The 27,342-nt window shown below is 44.4% G+C and overlaps 1 protein-coding gene across 8 annotated transcripts in view; it reads left to right on the plus strand.

Moving 5' to 3' along the window:
- The window catches only part of SGCD (sarcoglycan delta), a 359,505-nt gene that overhangs the window by 110,793 nt on the left and 221,370 nt on the right, over positions 1-27,342 (plus strand). The window contains exon 1 of one of the 8 annotated variants that reach the window (XM_075441530.1): positions 4,300-4,333. The exons of the other annotated variants lie outside the window; for them this stretch is intronic. The gene's annotated coding sequence lies outside the window, so the exon portion shown is untranslated. Of the gene's footprint in view, positions 1-4,299; positions 4,334-27,342 lie in introns of those variants that run through there. 8 annotated transcript variants of the gene reach the window in all.

A 27,342-nucleotide genomic window follows, 5' to 3' on the forward strand; every position in this document is an offset into this window, starting at 1 on the left:
AGAGCGATGGAGGTGAAGAAAGCTTTGTTAATCCCACCTCTGGCCCTTCAGCCTAACTGATTTTTGACATGGCTGCTGGAAAACCCCTGGCTTTTTCACAGTTGAATATTCCTTTTTCTGAAGTGCTACAGAGAGCTCTGGAAGTGCAAGCTGGTTCTTTTTTGTGAGAAACTAAGGTGGAAACTCTACAGGAGGAATTGAGCGAAAATTAAAGAAATAGTCATTTAAATGATGGAGAAAAGGCAATAAATCACTGTGCTTGGTACTCATTCTGAATTTCATCTCATTTAAAGACTTTTTTCCATGTTGACAGAAGTAAAATATTAATTTGGTTTTCAATGAATCTTTCAGCTGCACTTTATGTTTCTGCCTGAAGTTTTTATAGATTTTGTCACTTTAAAAAATTTATTACTAAGGGCAGGGTTTTAATTATCTGATTTCCTTTTCCATTTAAACTTCCAGACTGAATTTCATCTAAAGATCATATCTGCCATGTATTTGATTATTGGATGTAGATCAGTCATCTGGAGATACCTGTATCATCTGTCACATATATTGGAGAATGAATTGCAGAAATTAATATCTGCTGCTGCTCATCTTGAGTTATCCTGTTCGATGCAGCAGAGCTCAGGCGAGCACATCTGCACTGGATGTCCCACTGCCCCTCCAAGATTGTCATGGAGCTGGGCTGGGAGAAGAGAGTGGCTTGAGGCAAAATTAGAATCACGGAATCATAGGTTGGAAAAGACCTCTAAAATCGTCAAGTCCAACCATCCACCCAACACACCATGTCTACAAAACCACATCCCAAAGTGCCACATCTACAAATTTTTTAAACACCTCCAGGGCTGGTGACTCCACCACCTCCCTGGGCAGCCTGTTCCAATGCCTGACTACTCTTTCAGTAAAGAAATTTTTCCTAATATCCACTCTGAACCTCCCCTGATGCAACTTGAGGCCATTGCCTCTTGTCCTATCGCTAGCCACCTGGGAGAAGAGATCAACAGCCACCTCACTACAGCCTCCTTTCAGGTAGTTGTAGAGAGCAATAAGGTCCCCCCTCAGCCTCCTCTTTTCCAGACTAAACAATCCCAGTTCCTTCAGTCACTCCTCATAAGACTTGTTCTTTAGACCCCTCACCAGCCTTGTTGCTCTTCTCTGGACACACTCCAGCCCCTCAATGTCCTTCTTGTACTGAGGGGCCCAAAACAACACAGTACTTGAGGTACGGCCTCACCAGTGCCAAGTACAGGGCAACGATCACCTCCCTGCTCCTGCTGGCCTCACTATTCCTGACACAATCCAGGATGCCATTGGCCTTCTTGGCCACCTGAGCACACTTCTGGCTCACGTTCAGCCAGCTGTCAACCAACACCTCAAGGTCCTTTCTCGCTAGGCAGCTTTCCAGCCGCTCCTCCCCAAGCCTGTAGTGTTGTGTGGGGTTGTTGTGACCCAAGTGCAGGACCCGGCACTCGGCCTTCTTGAACCTTATACAGTTGACCTCAGCCCATCGATCCAGCATGTCCAGATCCCTCGGCAGAGCCTTCCTACCCTTGAGAAGATCGACACTCCCATGCAGTTTGGTGTCATCTGCAAACTTACTGAGGGAGCACTCAATCCATTCATTCAGATCATTGATAAAGATGTTAAGACTGACCCCAAAACTGAGCCATGAGGGACACCACTCATGACCAGCCACTAGCTGGATTTAACTCCGTTCACCACAACTCTCTGGGCTTGGTCATCCAGCCAGTTCTTTACCCAGCGAAGAGTACACCCATCCAAACCATGGGCAGCTAGTTTCTCCAGGAGGATCCTGTGGGGAACAGTGTCAAAGGCCTTACTAAAGTCCAGGTAGATGACATCCACAGCCTTTCCCTTGTCCACTAGGCGGTTCACCTGGTCATAGAAGGAGATCAGGTTGGTCAAGCAGGACCTGGCTTTCATGAACCCATGGTGGCTGGGCCTGATCCCCTGGTTAGAGTCATAGAATGGTTCGGGTTGGAAGGGACCTTAAAGATCATCTGGTTCCAACCCCCCTGACATGAGCAGGGACACCTTCCACTAGACCAGGTTGCTCAGAGCTCCATCCAACCTGGCCTTGAACACTGCCAGGGAGGGGGCAGCCACAGCTTCTCTGGGCAACCTGTGCCAGTGTTTCACCACCCACATGGTGAAGAATTTCTTCCTAATATCCAATCTAAATATGCCCTCTTTTAGTTTAGAGCCATTCCCCCTTGTCCTATCACTACACACCCTTGTGAAAAGCCCCTCTCCATCCTTCCTGTCGGCCCCTTCAGGTACTGGAAGGCTGCTATAAGGTCACCTCGGAGCCTTCTCTTCTCCAGGCTGAACAGCCCCAACTCTCTCAGCCTGTCCTCGTAGAAGAGACACTCCAGCCCTCTGATCATCTTCGTGGCCCTTCGTGGTTGTCCTTCACATGCCCGGTGAGCGCACTCAGGATGAATCGCTCCATAATCTTCCCCAGCACCGAGGTCAGGCTGACAGACCGGTAGTTCCCGGGATCCTCCTTCCAGCCCTCCATTGATCTTGCAGCCACAGCATCTGGTGTCAGAGGCAGGCACGGTCTAGGGCAATGGGGAATGGTGGGGAAAGAAATGCCATGTAGGACAAAGAAACCATTTTTAGCTTAATAAGATAGACTGGCTGTAAAGATTTCAGCTGGCACCAGGCTGCTCTGCTTTGGCAGATCGTGTGTGGCCTGGGTGCACACCCAGGGTCCGAATACGAACTTGGCTGCTGTGTCTCTGACACTAATGCTACGCATAATGAGAGCTTCTTAATTAGAGGTGTTCCACAGCAGCACTTATTCTCAACTTATGTAATGAATTTTTCTGTAAGTAAAAGTGTAGTACAATAACTGTGATGCATGATGGGCATGTTTAGATAACCCTATTACTTTAGGAAGTGCAGTACTTCAAAGAAAACTTATCTCAAGGTGTCCCTTAAACTTTGCTTTTGTATTACCGTCTGGATTACTCTCCTATCTCCTTCCTTTGATATGTTAATTCAGTCATTTTCCCTATCAGGGCTCATTGGTCCTGCTTTTTTCTTCTTTTTCTTTTTTTTTTTTAAATGTAATTTAATTTTGTGGAGAGTTAATGCTTATCAGTCTTGTTTTACTATTTGGGAATTTCTGTGACCATTTTTCTTCTTTAAAAGTCTACATACTTTCTTGACTGACTTCTTTTGAGTTTACCACAACATTACGTTACTAGTTTTTTAACAGTTCTTCCTTGTTATTCTTTATTATTCTAAAACCAGCAGGACTGACCTGACTTGGTTTTAGTTAGGGCTGCTTGAGTCTTGTAATGCTTTAGCATAAATAAGAAACATATAAATCAAAGCTCCTGACTGGAAGGTTTTGTCAGGCTCTCTTCTAGGCATATAGTTGTTAACTCTGAAAAAGTAGCCAAGATTAGTCAGATTTCATGGAATGAAATGAAAATTCATGAGAAGTTTACTCCTGTGGGGAAGAAACACTTGTTGGAATTGAAGCATGGTCACAAATGAAGTTTCTGGCTTTGGGTGCCTCTGTCCCTTGGCCAAAAGCATCACCTGTCAGATTTTGCCAAAACTCGTGCGGCGTATGAGATCTGACTTGTTTTTCATCAGCTGTACGGTAAATGATAATGAATTCATTTACAACTCCTTACTTGAGCCCTTTAAGCAATAGCTTTAAATATCTGTGTACCATTTTCTCAAAAATCAGGTGTCCAGCTGGGCCCCACACACACAGCTCGAACGATGCTGGTTCTGCAGGGCTGCGGCGGCCTCATACTGAATTGTAATAATCTAATTCTTTATCCCTTTCTTACTCAGCATAAAGCTGAGAAAACAGTTTTATCGTTTGTAGTTCAAATTTAGCAAAAGTCGTATGGTTTAGCAGGAGCATAATTGTATTTACTGCAGAGTTCAGCCCGCTCTTTCAGATTCCCCGCCTTCCCCCTATGGTATGGCAGAAACATGCTGGTAATACAGCTGAGAATATCGCGGCTCCATTCCTTCCATTAGAAGGGTGCTGCCCTTATAATTCCGATGGTGCCGGTGCACCAATATAGCAGAGCTTCAGCGGCCGAAGAAGAGCGGAGGAGGGGAAGCCCACATTTAGAAGTTTGTTGACATGTGGCCCTTCATGTCGCTGCAGTGATCTCCGCGCGATGCTGCTGTCGGAGGGTTCGTGTCGTCACGGTGGTGGCTGAAGTGTAGCATAAAGGGAGCGGGTTTTAAATCAGCCTCGGCAGATACCAGTACCAGTCTGTCCATCAGGATGGAGTCACCTCCCTTCGTTCTCTGCCGGCTTACTCTCATGGTATGGGTGGGGTTTGCCTTCCTCTCTACAATATTGATGTATTTAACAATATTTTTCAGCTTGTTAAAAGTGTGCTGCGTCTTTGCCTCTGGGCACTTGAATAGCAATTAACAGTATCAGTATGTAATGAGGTACTGTATATAGGTTGAAAGAGAAAGTCCTCCTTTTCCTCTTATGTGTCTAGCAAACATCAAATGAAATTCACACCTCTTGGGTTACTGTTTTTTTTTCCCATTCTTGTGCTTTGTGTTGGTGTGAGTGTATCTTGGTGTCTGGGGATTACCTCGCCCGCTGGTGGAACTGGGTGTCTGTTCGTCAGTGCTGAAATTCCCTGCTGAATGTCTCTTTGTAAGGCTGACTCGCCATTGGAAGCTGAAGTTGGACAAGCCCTGAACTTTGGTGATATCTCATCCTTGCTGAACCACATATTTTTGGGCTGGAGCTAGATCCAAGAGCCAGCTGTACTCAAAGGCACGGGGTTTGCATCTGGAGATGGATTTTAGCTCTCACCTCTGCTTAATTTTTCCCCAACTCCTCCGTGAGCTACCCTGTACTACTGTGCGGTTGCTCTGACAGGCAAGACGGAGATTTTGTGATTAGGAGCCTTCCATCATATGGTGTCCCTGCTGCGTTTCATTGCCAGCTGTCTTCCTGGGGCTCAGGAATCTTTGCTTTTACCATGCTTCACACAGCATTAAACTGTGTAGAAAAGGCTAAATGCTGTAGGCCAGATGCTGCTTTCCCCTTGCCTTTTGTCAGCCTAGAGAGTAATTTCACTCCTGCGATGGCACTTTGCTCCTGTTAACTGGTGCGTGACTGCAAGAGGCTCCTGGTCCTCCTTGGTTCTCCTGGTCCTCTGGCACAGAGAGGTCGTTTTGTAGAGGGTGATTTCCAGAGCGGGCTGATTGCATGGGACCACCTTTTCTTTTCCATTTTGGGGTGTTTTGGTGGGTTTCAACCCAGCTGCAGCACAAAGGCAGCCAGAACATGTAGTGGTTTTATTTTCCTTGCTTTCCTTTTTTCTTTTTTTTTTTAAGGCATCCTTAAAACAGGAGCGGCAGTGAGGTCTCTTATCACCACCACGTTCTTTGACTGGAGCTAACCTCTCTAGATATTTAGCTAATAAAACTGAAGTTTTCTGCAGTACCCACAACACCAAGAGGCATTCTTTGAAGATTAACTCCTCCTACCCACTTTCCTTCTCCATTTCTATTTGGAGATGCTCCTTACCCCGCTTTTATCCTGCGAGGGAGGAATTTTCTGAGCCTGAAATGAAGAAGCGGCGCCTGAGGGGACTTTAATACAGAGAGGTTACAACTCAGACAATAATTTGGGTCAATTTAAATGGCATGTGGGTGTGGGTTTAAATAAATGGCTTTAACCTTTAGCTTACTGATGGAACTGAAAATAGATACAGGGTTGGGCACATTGGAAGAAGTGTGTACCACTGCTGCCAGCATTACTTTGAATAAATAGATCACTCTTCAGGGCCGTCAAGCCAGCACCTTTGCCAGTAATAGGAAAGAAGGTGGGGGGTTTTTTTCCTATTTCTTTTTTTAACCAGCAGCCAAGTCTAAAAGAAGCTCTTATGTTTTTTTTTGATGGCTTTGCATTCACAACCCTGTACTTCGCAATTTGCTTCTGTCAACTGGACTTTTAATAATATTCCTAGATCTTTGTGGTTATATAATCGCCCAGTTACGTCTGTATGTGGACTCTCCCTAACCAGTTACATCCTGAAGGCAAGAATTGGAGCATGTGGTGATCATTACTGAATCTTATTACCTTGTTTCAGTCAGGAACTCTCTGAACTGTTGTTTGTTTTTTTTTTTTCCCTGTTTATTTGTGGCTCAAGAGCGAGAGGAGAACTCATGAAATTATTTACAAAAAGCAGTGGATGACCTCTAGTTTGGTAATAGCCTTCTCTAGTCTGAGGTCTGTCACTCCTGTTGCCCAGATAGTAGATGTGGAGTAGGTATGAGCTCCTGTGGCTTGTGGCTACAGGAGGAGAGTAGAATTACCAGCAGAACTCTTATGCTACCATACAAACATGTATCTGTAGAAGAAATACGAAAGTCATCATTATTTTAAGCTCCTAACAGTGTGAAAATCTCATCCAGATTATTGTAATGAAAAGGAGCGATGTGGCAGCTACTCAGAATTGTCCACAAAAAGTTGATGTAACTTGCAGTTGGTTGGTGGGAGGGGAAGAGAAAGTTGTTCCTTTTCTGAGAGCGGTGAAAACTCTGTTCAAAAATCAAATAAAACAAAAGAACCACAGAGCAGATATAATGCAAACATGTTGTTAAGATTTCGAAGTGTAGCTGAACCTCATCTTGGAGATCCCTAGCTGAGCTGTGTTGCCTCTGCCCTGCAGCTCTGGCCCCAGCTGCCCGGTGCATGGACAGCTCGGGCAGAGATCGGGAGCCCGCGTCATGCCAGAGACAGCCTGGAAATCACAGCTTTCCAGTTGCTCTGCCCGGGCTGCTGGGCTCTGCCTCTGTGGCACTGAGCAGGGGGGCTGTCAGGGCTGCAGGACAAGGTGGGTCTTCAGGCTCATGGCTTGAGAAGAAGGAGGTTGTGAGCTACGTGCCCTAAAATGTCTCTCATTCCTGAGGCTTCTTGTCCTTGCCAGGCTGCTCAGTGAGAGTACTCAGAGCTGCAGAAACAGCCCGATGAGTAGCCTGGTAACAGTAAACTTCTTGAGGAGACAAAAAGCTGGTGTTGGGTGTCAAAGGCTTGAGGAAACATGGTTTCTGGTTCTCCTCCATGTACCAGCCACTGCTCGGAGGCTGAAGGTCTGCCTGCGAGGAAGGAAGCTGTGAGTTTGGCTTGGTTTATGCTGATGGGTTGATTTTTTTTGGCACTAAGTAGCAGTGTTGTAAATGTACATTGTGTCTTGCAGTACTCACCCAGTCACAGAATCACAGCATGTTAGGGGTTGGCAGGGACATCTATGGGTTGTGTAGTCCAACCCCCCTGCCGAAGCAGGATCACCTAGAGCAGGCTGCACAGGACCTTGTCCAGGTGGGTCTTGAATATCTCCAGAGAAGGAGAGTGGCTGAGTGTCCTCACCCTTTAAAGCTGGAGCTGCATTTTGTTTGCAAAGAGTGGTAATATTCAACAGCAGTGTATGTCGCCCACGCTTAGTAATGACAAAGCTCAGCAGCGCAGGAATTGCCTAGATAAGAGATGCTGATAAAGAACAACCAACTTATGATCTTGTAAAGGCAATGAAGACTTCTTGGAGGAGTACAAAGCTATTTTTGGCCGCTGATTTGCTCCTGTAGCATAAATGTAGGCATGATAAAATATGCAGATAATGTTTCATAGTAACCATCTTCTGATAGATAATAATGGCAAAGAAAAATAGAGTCGTAAGTTTGGTGTGGGCTACAGTTTTAGTACCATTTCCTGCTGCAGGTTGTTACTACTGGTTATACCTGCTGAGTAGCTGATACATAGTTACAAAGCATGCCAAGGACAAATAAATGTGTTTTCACCTGTTGTGCTTGCATAGATCTTTAACCCATTATAAAAGGGTCGCAGCCTTGTGTTCTGTAAAACGTACTGCAGTCTCGACCCTACGTAACTGCGTCATACCATGACAGTATGAAGCTCTGTGGGAAGATGTTTTGGCATACATTTCCATAATGAAATACCTTAAATTTTCTTATGCAAAACAGATTGGAAGTGATTCACCTAAAATGTGAGCAAATTTTGTGAGAAACCTCTTAGAAGAGAAGCAGATTGGTCATGAGCTTGTGATTTCATATTTTGTGGGTGTGGGAGGAGCTGTGGAGCTGCCGAGGCTGGGGGACAAATTGCGACAAGGTGCCACTGAGGGCAAAAGCTCAAGAGCTGAAGTCCAAAGGGTTGGACCTCATTTCACAGCAGTGAGACCGTTCAACGTACAATGGTAAGGATTGAAAGAGAAATGCTGGAGAGAGGTAGAGAAATTCTTCCTTTTCAGGTTATCTGCCAACTCTCTGGTTAATCAAGATCAGGAAGAAAATAGCCCAGATGGTTTAGTTGTTCTGTGATTGTTTGCAAGGGTTTCTCAAACCCTTCCCTGAAGCATCTGCTTTTGCTACTGTCTGATTTGGGTTTCTGGTCTGAACAGAGCACTTGTGTGATCTGCTATGGCAGATTCCAAATTCTAAATATCATATAGCATAATCCGTAAGGACACAGCGATATCCCCCCCTGCAAGGTGTTTATCTTCCATGCCCTGGGCCTTTTTGTGCCTTTACGTTCATCCATTGGAGACTTCTACACTGCTTATCAGTGGAGGAATCAAGGGTCCATACAACTGACGAATGCCAGCCACAGCGAGCGCTGAAGGCTGGTTGGTGTGTGACCTTCATCTGCAGTTCTGTATTAAAAGTGGTTATGGTCAGTGATCTCTTTCCTTGGTAACAGCAATGTTAAATGTGTTCCTACGTCCATGTGTGTGCATACCCGTGTCTACACGCAGGGAACAGTCTGCTGCCTGTGTGTATGTGCGTGGACTTGTGCGTGTGCCTGCGTATGGACGGATGGAGGGCCGTTTGATATGTAACAAGGGCAGGTGTGGATTTTCGGTTGTCTGCGGGGAGTATAAATGCCTGTGTCTGCGTGCGTAGCTGTGATGAGTTAGCACAAATAGCAGAGAGATGAATATTGCAGCAGGCACCTGGGAGGAGCCGTGCACCCTGCTGCTCCGACGGCCGCCCTGGCCGAACGGCGCGATGTGCAGAGATCAGCAGCCGGCCTGCCCTCCGACACCGGGCGCTCGGGGGAACGGGAAGCGCGAGTCGGGGGGGTGAGGCGTGAGTTATTCGTGTAACAATTTGTATGAAGTAGGCACTTTCTTGTTCCTTCCTTTTGATCTTTGTAGACACCCTAATTATGGATACAATCTTAACAAGGGTGATTAAGGGCCTCAGGGGTTATAAACTAGGAGGAGAGGTTAAGCAAATTATGTTATATTCATTAGAATAAAAGAGATTAAGAGGGGTTGTGACCAAGGTGTACAAAGTCCAAAAGGCATTGAAGAAAAAAATTGATGCCACCAGAATATTCAAGAGAGAAACTGTGAAGACAGGGTAGGTGGAGGGCAGGTGGCATTTTGCCTGGACTTGGTTGTGCGACATTTTTACAAGGGTATTGCTCACGGTGGAGAAAATGACTTATGCTGATCAGTGGGCTGTAGGAAGACAGCTTGGGACACAGATATGTTGATGGCCAGAAGTATAGGATATATATCACATAATTTCTTTTTGAAGTGTCTGAGCAGGCTGGGTTTGGGCAGAGGTTAATGAATGAAAAAAGGGACTGAGCTTTGGAGCTTGTTTGGAGTGTAAGCTGGGATGCAAAATGCTGGGAGGGGGAAAACCTCCCACTTTCATATTGAAGAAGCCATTGTACAAATTTGGTAATTAAAGCAATGCTGTAAAGCTGTGATATTAGGGGACTCCACTGCACGAAGACTAGATCATTTGGGGGGAGCAGCACAGCAAAGAAACGAGACCACTGATGAGTTCTTTCCCCCATGTGCCCCAGTTTCCCACTGCCCGGACAGCGCCGGCCCCTCTGTGAGCTCTTCCCGGTGAGGGTCCCACCTCTCCGTGTCTTTTAGATGTGACCCTTCGTAGGGATGAATTCAAGATTCTCAATGCCTGTTGGGTACCGTGTTTTGAACAATGTATATGGCTGCCTCAAGAGTAGGGCAGGGGCAGACTGACCCCTGAAATCCAAGGGTGATCTAGAATATATTTGGTCCTGCTGGTTTGTGACCCATTTCTTTAACACCTTGCCTGGAGAATAAAAAAAAATGGGTCACATTCAAACCTTTTACTCAGTCATACTGCACTAATGCATGTATATATTTTTTTCATGTCTGCATACAGTCTGCTTCTCAAATTTCTTGTATGAAGTGATCTTTATGCTTTTCCCCAGATTTTCATTTGAGATTTAAAGCCAAAGCTTTGCTAATCAATGTAACTTACAGCGTTTCAGTCACTTTAGCTGAACATGAAATAAATTGCTAGTTCTTGGCCCTGTTAAGTGACTACAGTCCAAGAAGTGAAAACAGTTATTTTTAGACTGTTTTTGTTGAATTTAAAAATCTTTTATGAAGGAGATTGCAGTGATGATTTGAGAAAAAGTGTTTAACTATGGCTAAGGAAGCTGGCAAGCTCCTGCCAAACTCGTACCGGTTCTTGAGATTCAGCCTAGAGTTAGCTAAAGCCTGGTACAGCTGAAGAGTTGAGCCTTCAGCAATACATGGGGGTAGGTTGTTGGCTGTGTGTAGAGGACACGGGGGCTGTGGGTCTAGGAGACCTCCATCCTATCCTCTGATTGTTCACAGAGTGAGTAATTACCTGGCAGTGTGGGTGTTTGCTGCATCCCTTCTACTCACTGCCTATGGAAAGGAGGCGTAAGGAGTGAAAAACTGAGAGGCTTTTTGTCCAGTCCTTCCCCCTGTGCTCTTCAGTCCAGCTGGGCATCGCTGGGTGGGAGGGTGGACATTGACCTCAATAGAAGGGATCATAAGAAACATGAAACTATAACAAAGTAGCTTTAATAACATGTTCTAGTTGTTAGCAGTTTTTATTATTACAGTTTGTATTCTTGCATACGTAGTGATCTAATGATGTAACTATTGTACTAACCCCTATTTCTACTTAGGAGTGTAGTGGATGAATGTAGATGTAAATTATCACTTTAAGTCATTAGACAAAATAATTAGAACCAAAGCAAGTCTTGGTCCTCAGTGGATAATTGGGATAGCTGTAGGATAAGAGACTCCTAACGTCTCCTGTGCTGGAGCAGTGCGCGTGGGAGGCACGTGGTGGCTTCCAGAGCTCCTCAGCATCCAAAGCCCGTAGCCAAGCCCCTCCCGAACTCGGTCCATCTCAACCTGGTATCAGTCTTAATAGAAAAAAAGTCATAAGGAGCTAGCATGGCTACACCAGGAGCTTTTCACTGGTGTGAAATAGTACAAACCTGGCGAGCAAAAGCCATGTGGCTAAGGACACCACCAGTTATCAGCCATGTAGGCTAAAATCAGAAAGACTGAGAGGCAAATGTAGTTATGGCTGTGAAGGGTTGTGAGATGACTTACAAAAGTACTGGAAGTAAGAGGACGGCAAAAGTCCATCAGTAAGAAAGGGAAGCAAATAAATGGACTAGACAGAGGAGACAGAAATACGAAATGCCATTATTTTGCACTGCTCTTCACAGAAAGGTTAATAATCGTGTCAGATCTGTAACAGTGTTCCCTGTAACAAGGGGTTATGAGCAAAGGCAAGAACAAGATAAGGAGTATTTAGATAAGTGTGATATATTTGGGTCAGCATGGCCTTCTGAAACGTGCTCACAAAATTATTTGCAATGACTCTGGGAAGCTCGCAGAGGATAGGGCGATTGTCAGAAGTCTGGAGGAAGGCAAACATAGGACCTGTCATTACAGAGGACGGTACATGGGAAACAGAGGTTTGCGAATACCCAGAAAGACAGAGAGCAAATTATTGAACTTGCACTTACCTGTAAGCAGCAAATAATATCTAACATGCTTTATAAAGCCCAAACTAATCGAATTTCCTTCTCTGCTTGGGTGACTAATCCAAAAGAAGGCAAGCAGAAGCACTTTGCTTTTAGCCAGGAGTCTGATGCTCACTTAAGCACCGTGTTCTCGTATCTGAGAGAAAGCTGGGCTAAAACTTGTGGCTTTCAACCTTTTTGATTAGTGGATCAGTAGAAGCTTTTAGCATAGGTGCACATTCCCAGGGAGCAAGGAATTCACTGGCCAGTAACTAACGGCTGCACACCTGACTTTAACAAAATCTTAAAAACATTTTATTAATATTTAACTCAAATGTGCTTGAACATTTTGGCCATGGGGTGTGACAAGGATCTGCCTCCATTTTCGTTAGTTGCTTGGATGATGGACCAGAAAGTACGTTTCCCAATGGTGCATGAGCCCGGATCATTAACAGAGAAAACACAATTGCCCACATGCAAAATAAGGGATTGCTGTATGAGGATCATTGCTTCAGGAGAGCACAGGGGATGTCACTGTGGGCCCTCGAAGGGGTGGGCGGCCAGCAGAAGCAGCTGAGGCACATTGTTCATGGAGGAGGTGGGCAGCCCTAGGGGACAGCAACAAACCCAGCGCTAGTCCTACTGGTATTAGTCTGCGGTCTGCTGCTATGCTCGGCAAATACTGCAACGTTACTGAAGATGGGAGCAACCTGGGGAGGTTGGAGGGAACAGTACTGGCACGTTCAGGACTGTTTCAGAGCAGCTGCTTGGAACAGGGTTATGACCTATTGTTACCAGTCTCAAAGGTGTCCAAGCAGGCGGAGAGTTGCCTTGATAATGAAATCAAAATTTCAAAATCTGTGTGCTCGAAGGCGTGGCACAGAGGGATTTACACTCTCATAAATGCAGTTACAGGTCCTGATTTAGGAAAACACTGAGGCATCTGCTTAACTTTTTCTGTGGCAGGTTTCAAGCAGGTGCTAAAAGCTCTTCCCTGAATGAATTGCTTTTCTGAATTGAGACCCAATCAAACATTTGCTTGTTTTAGAAAAAAGATAAATGCAGTAGCATATATTCTCCAAAGAAGGAGGGGAATATGCATTAAGGTATTTTTAAATGTCTATTTTTATAAATGCTTTCTCTTAATGGAGATTGCTGCGTACAGCAGTATGCTCCTCTGCTTTGCTCTCTCTCCACCATCCCTTTCCCCACTGTGTTTGCTATGAAAGAGTTTTGCCTTGGGCAACAGCCTGTACTGCAGTGGAGTATCACATACAGAAAACTTATCTAACATCGTACAAAAATGTAATAGGTGGGCAAAGGATGGGAATCTAGAGGTAAGCCTTTAAAAAGGTGTCTTAAAGATAATTATTTTTAAACATTTTTGGGGCTTTTGCATAAAGATTGCAGAGCAGGCATTCCAGTGTCTTATACAGCACTGGATTTATGCTCTGTAATAAATGTATCCATAGGGTGCTGCATCGTGGTAATGATGGTGAATGATAGTAAAATTAGGAGAATTAATAATGAGCCAGCTGGAATAATTTACCACTGTGATAACTAAATTCTAACCTAATACTCCATGTATTCACAGAACTATTTACAAAGCAGACTGAATGCGAGAGTCTTAGGGGAATCTTCTATAGAAAACAAAGTGAAACCCTAATCATAAACAAGCGCCGTAGCGTATCATTAAGAGGATTAAGTGGCTTGAAATTGATGTCTGAGGCATTTTGGTTGATTGTTGCTAAAAATACCACATGCTTGACAATTATCTCCTGTTTTCCTGCCTCTCTTCTGCCAGTTGTCTGTCGTGTGGTGTTAACCGCGTTTACCAGGGCTGCCTCGTCGCGGGTCTTCAGCTGCGAGGTTTGCTGCTCTGTGCCAGACCTGGTCTGGGCGGTGCAGCCTGCTGCGCTGGCACTGGTCGCTGCCAAACCAGTAATGCCTTCGTCACGGTGAGGGAGAGGGCAGGTTCAGCAAACGCGGGGCTGAAACCGAAGCGGAGCAGCGCAGGACTTCTCGGGTTCGGTAAAAATTAGTTTCTTCTGTAGCTTTTTAAACAAAAGGCTTGGGGTTTAGTTTGAGATGCCTGTTTTTCCTAAGAAATATCTCTTACGTTATTATCAACAAAGTTTTCAAAAATTTTTGAAATTTCAATGAAATGTTGCACAAATGAGTTTTGTACGGACTTCAGCTTGTAATAGCTTTCTGAATAATTAGTATTTCTGAGACTTTCACTTTTGGTCTAATTATAAATATATTTTTTTTAAGTAACAAGTTTTTAAAGGTAGAAGGGTTTCCTACTCTCTCCAAATTAGTGATTCCTTGCTGTTGTCTGGTTGGGCTGTGCTTCGTCAGGAGGAAGAAGCTGCAGATGTAATTTAGACAGGTCAGACGTTTCTGAGGCAAAGCTTTAAAAGCAGCATCACCGTATCTCGGTGAATGTCGCCACAGAGATCGCTTCCTGATCTGTTTGGGCTGTCGGTAGAAGCCCACGGAAAAGTGGGTTGCACCAAACTCCTAGATATACGGTAACTCAAAGCAAGTCATATGGTTGCTTCCACGACTGTTTGATGTGTGTAAGTTTGGCGTAGCCACGAGCACAACAGGCAGTAGGACAACCTCTGCCCTGCTGATTGAAATGCAGAAATTAATGGGGAGTCTTGCAGTGATTGCAGCACCTGATCAAGAGATCAGGTCCTACTGGAAAGGATGCAAAGTATCTGCTCTTGCAAGAGGATCAAGAGAAGCTCTGTGCCTGTGGCCCCGTGGCAATCTGCACGTGGAGGTCGGGGTGACACAGCCTTGAGCCACATCACGCCTAGCTTGTGGGCGCGGGGCTGCCTGCAGCCATTGCCACGCAGCCCCTCTGCTGTTTTGGATGTGTAGAGGGTTTCAATCTGATCTGCGTGCTCACCTGAAATATCACCCCTTGTCATTTTGGGGGGTATTGAGTTAAACTGTCAAGAAAAATGCAGGTCTTCAACATCACAGGTTGGATTTGGGTGTGAACCAGTTCTTTGGCTCTTGCCGGTTCTGCGTCCTGTGCCCCTACAGTGCAGTGTCACAGCGAGCTGTGTTTCTGTTGTGTTCAGAAAACATTGGCACTGAGAGCTGCTAGCATGCCTGCTCTGTTGCCATGAGGATCAATATCCTGCATAATTTTAGAAAAAGCAAATGTTGGATGAGCTTGTGATCCTGGCTCAGCTCTGTTTTATTGTGATGGCAGCCAGTGCACGGACAAAGAAACCCCAGAGTTTCGATCAGAAGTTTGGGTTGGTTTTTTTTCCTTTATCAGTTTTATCATCAAAACATCGACTGTGTGTCCTGACTCCAGCCTCTCGGGCAGCGTGAGGTGTTGGTAGTCGAAGCCAGAATCTCTTCGCCGAGGCAGAGGTTCGCGCGTTCCACGTCTCTGGCTCTGCTGCTGCGCTGCAGACAGCGGCAGAGGAGTTGCAGGAAAAAATGAAGGGCAGCAAAGTTTTAGACTGTGATTTGACCCATTCCTTCTCATGTAAGATGAGGTGCCAAAGCCACTGACCTGTTGCCTGTCTTTCTTGGGCACTTCTGTCCTTTGTTTGCAATAGAATTACACCAGGGTTGGAGGTTTAGACCGTAATTTAGATCTACTCATCCTGCTTTGAGGACACCTGCATAAATAAATATTGAACGTACCAGTTTCCATCTGTGGGCACTGCCTCAGGGTTGGCTCTTTTATTCAGTTTATCTTGCATACTCTGCAGACTGATGACTAGGCCACAGTCAGAGAGGACTTTGAGAGAAGCACGAGCGAAAGGGAAGATCCCAGCAGTCCCTCGTGCCGATGGCCATGCTGCTGCAGCTCGTTAGTAATCCACGCACCCTCTGGGAAAGCCACATATTTAAGGAACGTAGCAGGAAGAGGAGGTATCAGCTTTGTGCCGGAGTTGAAAGATATTGCCAAATGAAGTTAGAATTTCTGTCTCGACAGCAATCAAAATTAGCCTTTCGTCATACATTAAGGTAGCACTCAAATTATTCTGTAAGCATTAGTAACTTAATTGTATTATTTTGATGATGCATGCATAAATAAATATTGAATATATTAGTTATCTTCCATACGGAAATGAAGCTAATATATTAGTGCGGATGGAGACTCGTCACTACTGGCTGTTGTTTCTGAACAGCCCTACTGTTCTGGCTGTGAGCTGCATTATTTTGAGCTACTGTGTTTCCCTTTTTGGTTCATTTAATCCGATGTAGTCCTACATTCAGCGAGTATTTACATGACCAGGCGAGATGTGATCTTCATAAATTATTACAACCAGTGAAAGTCCATCACACTGCGTGAAGGATTTTGGGTACAGAACAGTAAAGGAGCTTGCTCTGAGTCACAACCGGCATCTCTGTCAAAGAAAAACAAAAATTTTCAAAATACTATATGTACCAGACTACAAATGAAAGAAATGTGCTGGTATATCAGAGCAATTCATTAAACACACACAACCTGCTGAGAGATACAGCAGTATCATTCCGGTGTAAATCAGTTCATAAACTTGTTTTTAATTTTTTGGCAGACTTATGAAGCCAATTAGCTTGGTAATAAATATTCAGCTTTAATGGGCAAGTAAATAATTAATGTTATTGCCTTTGTAAATTTTACTTTTCAGTTATAAATTAACATAATTAAGAGAGTAATGTTTCAGTACGCATTTTACCAGCCAAATCTAAATCAAGCAATTAAACTGTAGGTTTTCCACATCAAATGAGTGAAGTTTATAACGATACAAACTGTAGACATAAATTTGTTTTTCATGGTCAGATTCATTACAAAAACATGAAGGAAGATATTCAGCAGTAGATGTAATCAAGTATATTATTTGAAGAACCGTTAATATATATTTCAACTACTTTTTGTTGTCCTTCCGTAGTGAAGCAGAAAGGGGGAAGCACGCTTCACGTCAGCCTCTGGCAGTGGGATAATTGCCTGTGTGTAATTGTGATGGCTGCTGTAAAATGGTTATCGCTGGATAGCGGTTGTCACATCTCTTTGTTGGATTGATTGCAAAAATACGATGTGCGGTATGGATCTGAAAAGATAAAAATTCCTCTGTAGTCATTAACTTCAACTCCAGGCTGACTTACACCAGATGAGCGTTTGATAATATGTTTTTCCCCCCTCTACTTCTAGTTTTCTATTTCTTGTGATGTGCGTAGACCATCTTCCTATGCCATTCTTCAAGCTTAGCGAGCAATCAGAGCAGTAACGCGTTTCTTGAGAAGATGAGCTAGTAGGAATATGTAAGTACTTCTGCTCTGAATGCAGGTCAGAGCTGGAGAAATTCAGCCCTTTCCGTGGCTGTTCCAGAAAGGGTGGGCAAGTCGCTGTAACTTCAGGTTGGCTCAAGAGTTCAGGAGGTTTCATCAAGGTTTCTGCAGTTGCTTGTGAGAGAGTTCAGGGGCGTCTGAAACCATGTGGCTTTCGAAGCTTAGAAGCTTCAGGAGCAGCAGACTGTATGAACTTGGGCCTTTCTCTATATTTTTATTTTTAATTTGGAATTTCACAGTGCATTTCAGGTTCTTTGAATGGTGTCAGTTTGTGACTTTTAAAAATACTACTTTTCGTTAGAATCAGAAAGAACCCAGAAGTGACTCTGACGTGCACGTATAGACACACACACAGAAACCTGAAGTCTGAAAATTCGTCTTGAGTCAGAGAAGTCCTGAAAGCCCCCACTGAAAACCCAGAGCTACAGACATTTCCAGGCTTTCAGCCTTCACAGATTGTAATTTATCATGGGCTGAGCAGTCTATTTATAGCTCTTCAAAATGTTTCTAAGAGCAGCATTTTGCAAACTGCCAAAGGTTTGCAGATTTGTAATAAGAAGAGTTTCTTGACGCACAGGCTTGCCCGCACCCAAACCTGTTCATTGACATTTCTACAAGCTGTGATTTCGTAGCCATTTCGTGTCCCAGAACCCAGTGGGCAAATTTATCACTGGCAAAAGCCCACTGAAGTCAGTGAAGTTACACCGGAGAGAAATTCAGGTCAATGAACTTTATTTTAGTGGTGTTCATTTGCAGTGCTACGCAGATAGATAGCTGTAGGCTTTTTTGCAGTATTGTTTAAGGGTGAGCGGACTGCAAAAATTTACCCTTGAGGTGAATTTGTTCTAATTGACTTAAATACCTGCGGAACTGCAGTACAGTTTTGGCGCTATTATTATTTGGAGTTTTAGAAGGACTTTAAAAAGAGGCAAAGCACACTAAACTCATGCATGATTTCTATAGGATTGTATTTCTAAAGAAACCTTATTGAACATATTTACTTGCTGGCATGCTGAACATGGAAGAGCGTTTGGGGATCCAACCACCTGACGGCACAGGCGGTTGTCTTGTAAGCACTGGTAAATCTATATATAAACTTGCATCTGTAGAACATGAAAATTTTTATCAGTGATCAGGCCAATTTCTGTCTCAAATGCTGCCCTGTTCTGAATAGTTTTCTTCTGTATTTCATTATCATAGTTTGGCCATGTCTGGAGTTAGGTGGGGTTCGGGTACGTGTTGTGGTTTCTTTGCCGACAGTGGCTAAATGATTTTTTTCATCTCATGCCAAGCTCTGTCTGGACTTAGTGACATATTCCTGGCTGGGGTCTACTAATCATGGACTTCAGAGTCAGCAGTCTTGAACTGTGTCTGAGGAGAATTCAGCGTATTTCGTAACAAGGGTATTCTAAACTCCCTTATATTTGATAGTCTACTTTTATCTGCTTTGGTTTTCAGCACAAATCAAAAGACGGCTCTGAGACTACTGAGCATCTAATGAGATTGAAGGCCGTTCAGATACTTGCTGTTCAGGCTGGCTCTGCCGTGCAGCCTGCCGAGTGCTGTATTTCTGCTGCTTTCGTCAGGATTTACAGCGCGCCAAGGAAGCCAGCCTTTACCGAGTGATGCAGTGTGACACTGCCTTATTTTATGGGTGAACGAGAGTATTTCAGATAGTTCGGTTACTTGTTGGAAAAGTCCCTCTAACCTCCTCTCTCCGAGAGCAGACAGCCGGAGGTGTTTACGTGGGTGAAATGAAAATCTTTCTCAGCTGGAGTCTGAGGCAGGGATGACTTCTGTGTCAACCTTGGGCTGCTCGTCACGTTGCACTCATTATTGACAGTTTTCTATAGTTTGTGTGGGACTAGATGGCCTGGTCCAGAAAGCACAGACTGGAGCAATGTGTGTGCTTGGAAGGGGGAAAAGATATTAAGGGAGTCTTGATTTGCAGTCGCAAATGTGTTGGTGGCCCTGTACAAAGAGGCCAACTTCTGGGGCTTGCAAACGCTCCCGTTTCCTGATGGTCCTTTTTAACTTGCATCAGCTTTCTCCAAACCCCTTACACTTCTTCTAGAAAGCTCTGGCATCCTCCTGCAGCCCCAGATCTGCTCTGGCTGCTTCTTGACTGCACAGTGTACTCACCCAGCCCTTATGGTTCTCACAAGCTGCTGTGGGCATCCATTCACCCTCGCGCCCTCCCTGATGCTCTGCCAGACCCCTGTGTTGTCTCTTCTGTATCCTCCCGGCTCTGTCCTTTTTGTACCAGTGCCTGAAATTAAAGCACTTAAAGGCTCTAGAGATTTACTAGGCTTTTATGCTGGTTTCCAGATCAAATTGAGTTTATTTTTCTTCAAATCTATCTTCTGTTATCTACCTGGACTTTAGTAAAGCCTTTGATACTGTTTCCCACAGCATTCTAGAGAAGCTGGCAGCTCTTGGCTGAGACAGGTGTACTCTTTGCTGGGTAAAGAACTGGCTGGATGACCAAGCCCAGAGAGTTGTGGTGAATGGAGTTAAATCCAGCTAGTGGCTGGTCATGAGTGATGTGCCCCACGGCTCAGTTTTAGGTCCAGTCTTGTTTAATATCTTTATCAATGATCTGGATGAGGGGATTGAGTGCTCCCTCAGTAAGTTTGCAGATGACACCAAACTGCACGGGAGTGTCGATCTGCTCAAGGGTAGGAAGGCTCTGCCGAGGGATCTGGACAGACTGGATCGATGGGCTGAGGTCAACTGTATGAGGTTCAACAAGGCCGAGTGCCGGGTCCTGCACTTGGGTCACAACAACCCCACACAACGCTGCAGGCTTGGGGAGGAGCGGCTGGAAAGCTGCCCAGCGGGAAAGGACCTTGGGGTGTTGGCTGACAGCTGGCTGAACGTGAGCCAGCAGTGTGCCCAGGTGGCCAAGAAGGCCAATGGCATCCTGGATTGTGTCAGGAATAGTGAGGCTGGCAGGGGTAGTGAGGTGATCGTTGCCCTGTACTTGGCACTGGTGAGGCTGCACCTCAAGTACTGTGTTCAGTTTTGGGCCCCTCAGTACAAGAAGGACATTGAGGGGCTGGAGTGTGTCCAGAGAAGAGCAACAAGGCTGGTGAGGGGTCTAAAGACCAAGTCTTATGAGGAGTGACTGAAGGAACTGGGATTGTTTAGTCTGGAGAAGAGGAGTCTGAGGGGGGACCTTATTGCTCTCTACAACTACCTGAAAGGAGGCTGTAGTGAGGTGGCTGTTGATCTCTTCTCCCAGGTGGCTAGCGATAGGACAAGAGGCAATGGCCTCAAGTTGCATCAGGGGAGGCTTAGATTGGGTATTAGGAAAAATTTCTTTACTGGAAGAGTGGTCAGGCATTGGAACAGGCTGCCCAGGGAGGTGGTGGAGTCCCCATCCCTGGAGGAGTTTAAAAAACGTGTAGATGTTTGAAACATGGTTTAGTAGGAATGGTGGTGTTGGGTGGACGATTGGACTTGATGATCTTAGAGGTCCGTTCCAAAATGATTCTGAGTTATACGATCCACCTAGGAAGAGCTACATTTCGGGGGTTAAGTTGGTGTTTTTCAAGTGCCGGTGAATTTGATAGATTTTCCAGGCTAGTGTGTCAGATCTGCGCCCCGAGTGAGGCTGCCTTCGTGTGTCATTTATGGACTTGGATGACACCTTTCCCCTGGGTTGTAACAGTGTAAAACTACAGCAATGGGTAGGACTTCAGAGTGACAGCACATTCTATACCACTAATTGATTGGACAAAACTTTTCAAAGTTTGGAAAGTGATTAGAAACAGTTGTTTTTACTAATACAACTAAACTTGGCTTAAACCATCAAAGGAGAGTCACATTTTAGACTCCAAGCAAATGCATCAGAGTTTGACGCTATGTGTGGCTTTTAAAATTAAAATATTCAGAATAATAATCTGAATTTATAATGGAAAACCTTGCTCAGATTCTTTATTGACAACTGACTGACAGCTGTGTGTCCTCCAGGTGCCACAGAATCCAATATACTTGTATTTTCTCTAACATTTGGTATACCAACTTATCCCCATATGTTCCACAGAGATAAACAATCAAGTTAGAGTTAAATAAATAACTTTAGAGATAAGCAACTTTAGCAAAGGACGAAAGGTTTGCTTAGCAGTGACATTTAACAGTAGATGGAGATACAAATTTACTTATTCATTTTCCAACAGAAAACAGGTTAGAAATGGCAGTAACACAAAGCAAAATATCCCTAAAGAGTGACAGATTAGGGCAGCAGAGACAGTTGTTTCTTACAGCCAGTCTTAATGCAGGCCAGTAATAAATCTCACCGAATCCAGTGAGAGCAGAGTGAGGACAGTGCCAGAACTGTTGGGAAATTTTGTCAGAAGTATTCAAAAGAGAGTCACTGAACCAAAATAAAATATATTAAAAAAATCAAAAAAGGCAAAGGGAAGATGAAAATGTATCTGAAGGAGATGCAGAGACGTCACTTTTGGGTGGCAAAATACAAATGCATTGAGTTCAACTGAGATTGAAGTTAATACTGATTATGTTAATACCTTTGATACAGAGAAAGAGAAGTACAGTATGTTTATAGAAAGCTTATGCTCGCTTGTCCTGATCCTGTGATACGATCCACTTATGTGCTATCAGCTGTGGTAAAGAGATCCAAAGGTATGTCAACCTTCTGGTAATAAATAGCATTCTTCGTCCTGCAGTGTGTCTGAATTACAGAATGTAGAAAAGAGTCTCAGTACACTGTCTTTGTGGGTGTAGAAGTTTTTCTTGGAATGGATCAAAAAATAACGTTTTCCCCAGTTAACGTAATTTGTTCTGCGCTGTTGCATGTATTGACAATTTGTAAGGCTCACAGTTTGACTGTGGTACTAAGATGAGCGACACGATTGTTTTCTAGTTACATTCCCGTTTTAAGTTAGAGGAAATCCAGTAAGATACTGTCATATCAGCAAAGGTCGTCTCACACAGCAGTCTCCGATACAAACTTGTCAGCTCTCGCTGGAAGAACTGGGTTTATTTCATTGCTAAATTATTTGAAAGATCTGACCAGTTTGGTGCAAACAGTTTGATACTCGTTCTCTCTGAAATGCAGGAAATCAGTTAAGCGTTGCTTTTTTTCCACAAAAGTGCTTGCAAGCCTTTGAAAGCATTATTTGACAAGGACACGTGCGTTGCTATGACTCTATCATGGCTTTCAATTGGACTGACAGAAGAAACAATAATATCATGGAAGAGCTTCAGTACAAGGGCAGATGTAAGCATCTGAATCTAAGGAGCCCAGAAGATCTTATTTTATAGTGTAACCAAACTGTAGTAGGAGGAGGAGTAATAATAATAAAAAGTCTTAGTAGTATAATGCAGAGTTAGCAGCTAGGCAGTTAGAGTAGCCCGCAACTTCATGCTTTTGCACTTGAGCAGCAGCCTTTGTTGGTGGAAGTGCCTTTCTTCAGCACATGCCTTTTGTTTCAACCTGCAAGTAATTCCACTGAGTTTCTTGGATTCCATTTTCAGAAATTATTTACTCGTATACAGCAGCAGTAATACTTGTGCAGTGTCTTGGCATTTTCTAGCCCAGCAAGATATTAATCATACTTTTGAACCTTGTAATCATAGAATCATAAAGGTTGGAAAAGACCTCTAAGATCAAGTCCAACCGTCAACGCAACACCACCATGCCTGCTAAGCCATGTCCTGAAAATAATGTCATATTAATACTATATAATATTAATAATAATAATTATTATATAGTAACATAATAATTATGTCATATAATGTTATAGTATTATGTAATATTAATACTGATTATATTAATAACAATACTAATAATGTAACATTAATACTGTTCTGATGGGAACGGTTCATACAACAAGCGTGGTTAACCACTGCTCCTACTTCCTTTTTCCTGGATACCCCTAGTTTGCACTTGGATAACAAAAACCAACGCTGATGTTCAGCAACATCACAGTATTCCATTATATTAATCTCAGTCAGTGTATCCTTCATTTTATTATTGCCTGCATTCTTGAATTAATTTCCTGAGAAACTCCATCACACCATCAGCCTCCACCGAATTTCCTACTCGCGGGCGTTATCACTTGAATTGCAGTTCTGCTGTTTCACTATTTGTTTTGTTGGCAGGGAAGGAAAAAAAACAACCTCAGAACAGCTGAGTGCCAGTAGTGCTGGCAGCTGCAGTTTTATTAATGTTTTGTGCTGAGCCGTTGTGAATGACGAAGTCTGTCTGGGACAGGTTCCTGGGCAACGCTCTGAGTGTGAGAGTTGGGAAGGTGCCAAAGTTGCATTGCTACCAATTTTTTACCATTAGCCTTCTGGAAGGAGGGATTCAAAGGCTCATTTTGTTCTCTTCAGCAGTGTCACCTTTACACTAAATTAATGTGAGATCTTTACCAGAGATGGAGCTGACAGGATGAGTTGTTGATCCTACAGTTCCTTGATGCGGCAGGAGCAGAGGAACAGATCCCATAAAACACAGAACCTGGCCTCTCGTGGGATTTGAGCTGTGAGGAGTCAGGAGCATCCTCTGAGAAAGCCGAATACCCTTGCTTTTGGCTGAAGCTGCTGTGGTGGGATGGCATGAAGCCATGCTGTCCTGAAGCTCAGTAGAAAACAGCGAGCTCGATCCTGTGGCTATGGCAAAATGCAGCAGCAGCAGTTGCCTACTCAGCTGTGTGGGGACTCATGTCCAAGGCTGTAATTAGAAGATATACCTGCTAATGAATTGGTGTAATCCCCTGCTGTGTTTGTAGTCTGCTATGGGATCTCTTTTCCTGCACGTACAGGGAAGGTTGACCTCGTTAAGTACTTAGCGACAAAAATGTGTTTTCCCTTGCCTGTTTCACAGCCTTTCTTCTGGCTCTCCTGGTGGAGCTCGTCTGTATTGGCTGAACGTGTTTACCCAAGTTTATTTACGGGGAAGGAGGGAAGTTACGAGACTATATATGAACATGTTACATATGCCAGCGTGTGTCGTACATACCTACATGGGTACACACATGGAGCTTTGATTTCTTAATGGTCACACTAGCAGTATAAGTGTGATACTTAAGCAAGGAGGCCCAAGCTGCGCCTTAAGCTGTGTGACACTTAAATACAAGATCGACCATGCTGGGTCAGGTCAGGGTCCAGCCGGCTCCTGTCCTCCCCCTGACAGCAGCTGATAGAATCATAGAATCATTAAGATTGGAAAAGATCTCTCAGATCGTCAAGTCCAACCATCAACTCATCCCCACCATGCCTGCTAAACCACGTCCTGAAGTGCCACATCTACACATCTTTTGAACACCTCCTGGGATGGTGACTCCACCACCTCCCTGGGCAGCCTGTTCCAATGCCTGACCACTCTTTGAATGAAGAAATTTTTCCTAATACCCAATCTAAACCTCCCCTGGTGGAACTTGATGCCTAAAAAAACCTATGAGAACAGGGCAAAGGCATAGCAAGGCTTCCTGTGAGGGAGTTTCCTAGCCTTCATTGATTTGTGGTCTGGGAACATCTCAGGATAGAAGTGGTGTCTTCAAATTTAATATTTCATCTGATTTGTTACATTTAAAGTGTATAGTTATTTTGTATAATTTATGCTTTCTATCAGTAAAGGACTGAGACTACTCCAGGGGAAATACTCTCTTTTTACTGGAAAAGTGTCTTGTCTGCCTTTTCTGATTAATGAGAACATCTATATGCCTGCTTTGGTGACTTAAAGACTGATCTGGTACCACTTAACTATGTTAATTTAGGTATGCTCCTGAATATTTAATCCAGGACTCCAGAAACTGAATGTAAAAATCTGAAGTGGTGGGATAAGAAAAGTAGTTGGCAGTTTGTTGGCAGTTACCTCCACACGTCTAATCAAAGGAGAATGGAGGGAGCAAAAAATTTTAGAACCAGAACTAACTGAAATTGAGGGATTTCTAGTGCATAGGGCATTTTTGTAAATTCAGACTTGGTTTTGTTTCGAATAGGAGCAGTGCCGGCTCCTACAGCAGCTGCAGACTGGAGTGAGTGGTGTGTTACCAGGGGTGCTGGTGTCTGCATCCCCCGCAGCCGTGGGCCGGTGCTGGGGCTTTGGGGCCGGGGCAGGGCCTCGGGCAGAGCTCCGGCAGCCCGGGGTTCTTCAGCCCTCGGGGTGGCTGCTCCCTAGAGCTGCCCGAAGTCAAGGAGCTCTGAGCAGCATCCAGGAGCTGTGTGATGGGAAACTGTGAGAGGGAAACCAGTTGCCTGCTAGGACACTGACTGCCAGGTCAGTAGTGCCTGACTGAATGTGGAGGGGTTGTTCTGCAAAATCGTGTACGTTTGGGCCACAGGACTGGCAGGCGTCCGTCCTTTTTTTTTTCCTATTCCCCCCCCTTCTTTTTGCCCCCTTTCTTCCCCCCCCTTCTTTTCCTCCCCCTTTCTTCCCCCCCCCCCCCTTTTCCCTTTCTTTTTTCCCTTTCTTTTCCCCCCTTTTCACTTTCTTTTTCCCCATCCTTTTTTTTCCCCTGTGAAGTTCTGAGACAACACAAATTATAGCTCATCAGGGTTTCCTTGCATTACTTTTTAGTAGCCTTTTACTCTGCTGTGTTGCTGACTGGGACTGGTTCCTGGTCTGCCTCTCTCCCTCTGCGCTGCGTTCAGGCTGGAGCTTCTGCACCTTGCTGCTCGCGGGAATCCTGGCCACAGGTTTCATTTCGTTACGTTGCTGCTTGGGGGTGAGGGATGTCAGTGATGAGTGCTTGTGTCAGAAAGATAGGAACAGTGCACAGTCATTGCATTTTGTCATGACCAAAGTTTTTTTCCCCCTCCACATCCTCACCTCCAGTTAGTTCCCATCCTCCCGCATTACTGCATGTTTGTAGTACCCCACGCTTTCCGTCTGAACCAGGCAACTGCTCAGCAGTAAGATTTTCCAGCTCGCTGCTGCTGTGCTCTCATTCCCATAATGGTAGTAGTTAGGAGTGATGGGAAGCTTATTTTTTTTGTCTTCGCCAAGAGCTGGAAGTGCCTGCTTCAGCCTGTGCTGTAATTTATGATCCACCCAGCAGTGCAGGAATTCAGACAGTACAGAAACTCTATGTGCATGCATAGCAGCATTTTAAGGCAATGTGCCAACTTCTTACCAAAGAAATTTGCTTCCGATGAGCGTTGGCAAGCTGTACTAAATAGGAGCTTTCAAAAACGCATCATTCCAACCTGAGACCAGGCTCCTGTGCTCGGCTTGCAATGATGATCGAGTCCTGTTATTATGGTTGCTTCTACATCTCACCTCGGCTGATGCTATAGTTAATGCACAAAAATCTAGCACTGATTTTCTTCGTGACTATTTTGCATTACAGTTTAGGAGCAAAAATGGAAAAGTAGTTGTAACGGTGGTCTCTGGAGATAGAAATCCCTGAAAAGCAGTAGAATTAGGTCTTGCTGCTACCTGCAGATCAAGCTACTGCAGCATCAGCCATTTCTGTACCCATAAGTCATTCAGCAGCCATTTCGGTTGGCAGTCTGATTTTTCATGGTTAGCCTGGCAGCAGAGAAGAGCTGTGAAGGTCCACTTTTGTCCTTCACGTCTGAGTTCAAGAGAGGCAGAAGGTCTGAAAATGTGTACCAAGAAATGCAGGGCTGGGCTCTGCTGTCCAGACTCCTGTTGTGTGTATCTCATTCTGCTCTGTGTGACCATGCTTGCTATGTGGACTTTTGGTAAAAATAGTATTTATATTTAAAACAAAAAGCAAAACAAAAATGAAGCAGTATGATGCTAACTTCCAGTATGGGCAGTTTTACATGCTGATTACTGAAATCTTACTTCTTGCAAGCCCAAGAGGTAACTGGTTTTCCAGATAGCTGTGACCAGTTCATGGGTTCAGGATTTTTTGTGAAGATGTAATGGGATTTTGTGGTATTTCGAACTGCCACAGGCTTTCTCCTGTGTAGGAGACCTGTAAGGAATAAATGTGTCTGTATATCTTTTTTCTTTGCTCTTTTTACATTTCTAGCCAAAGTTAGAGTGTGTTCATGGCTGCTGTGTTGAGTTAATGTTAGAAAAGCATCTCTGAGCCCAGTTTAAGGACACAAACCACCCTGCGCATACGTATCCACCCTAGGGAGATCGGGTCCTGCTCTTTGCTCGCTCCTTGCCTGCTTTGTGCTGCTCTGCCTGGTCTCGCTTCGCAGGCTGCGTTGTCCGGGTGGGG

The sequence above is a fragment of the Opisthocomus hoazin genome, chromosome 22 (genome assembly GCF_030867145.1).
Source record: "Opisthocomus hoazin isolate bOpiHoa1 chromosome 22, bOpiHoa1.hap1, whole genome shotgun sequence".
NCBI lineage: Eukaryota > Metazoa > Chordata > Aves > Opisthocomiformes > Opisthocomidae > Opisthocomus > Opisthocomus hoazin.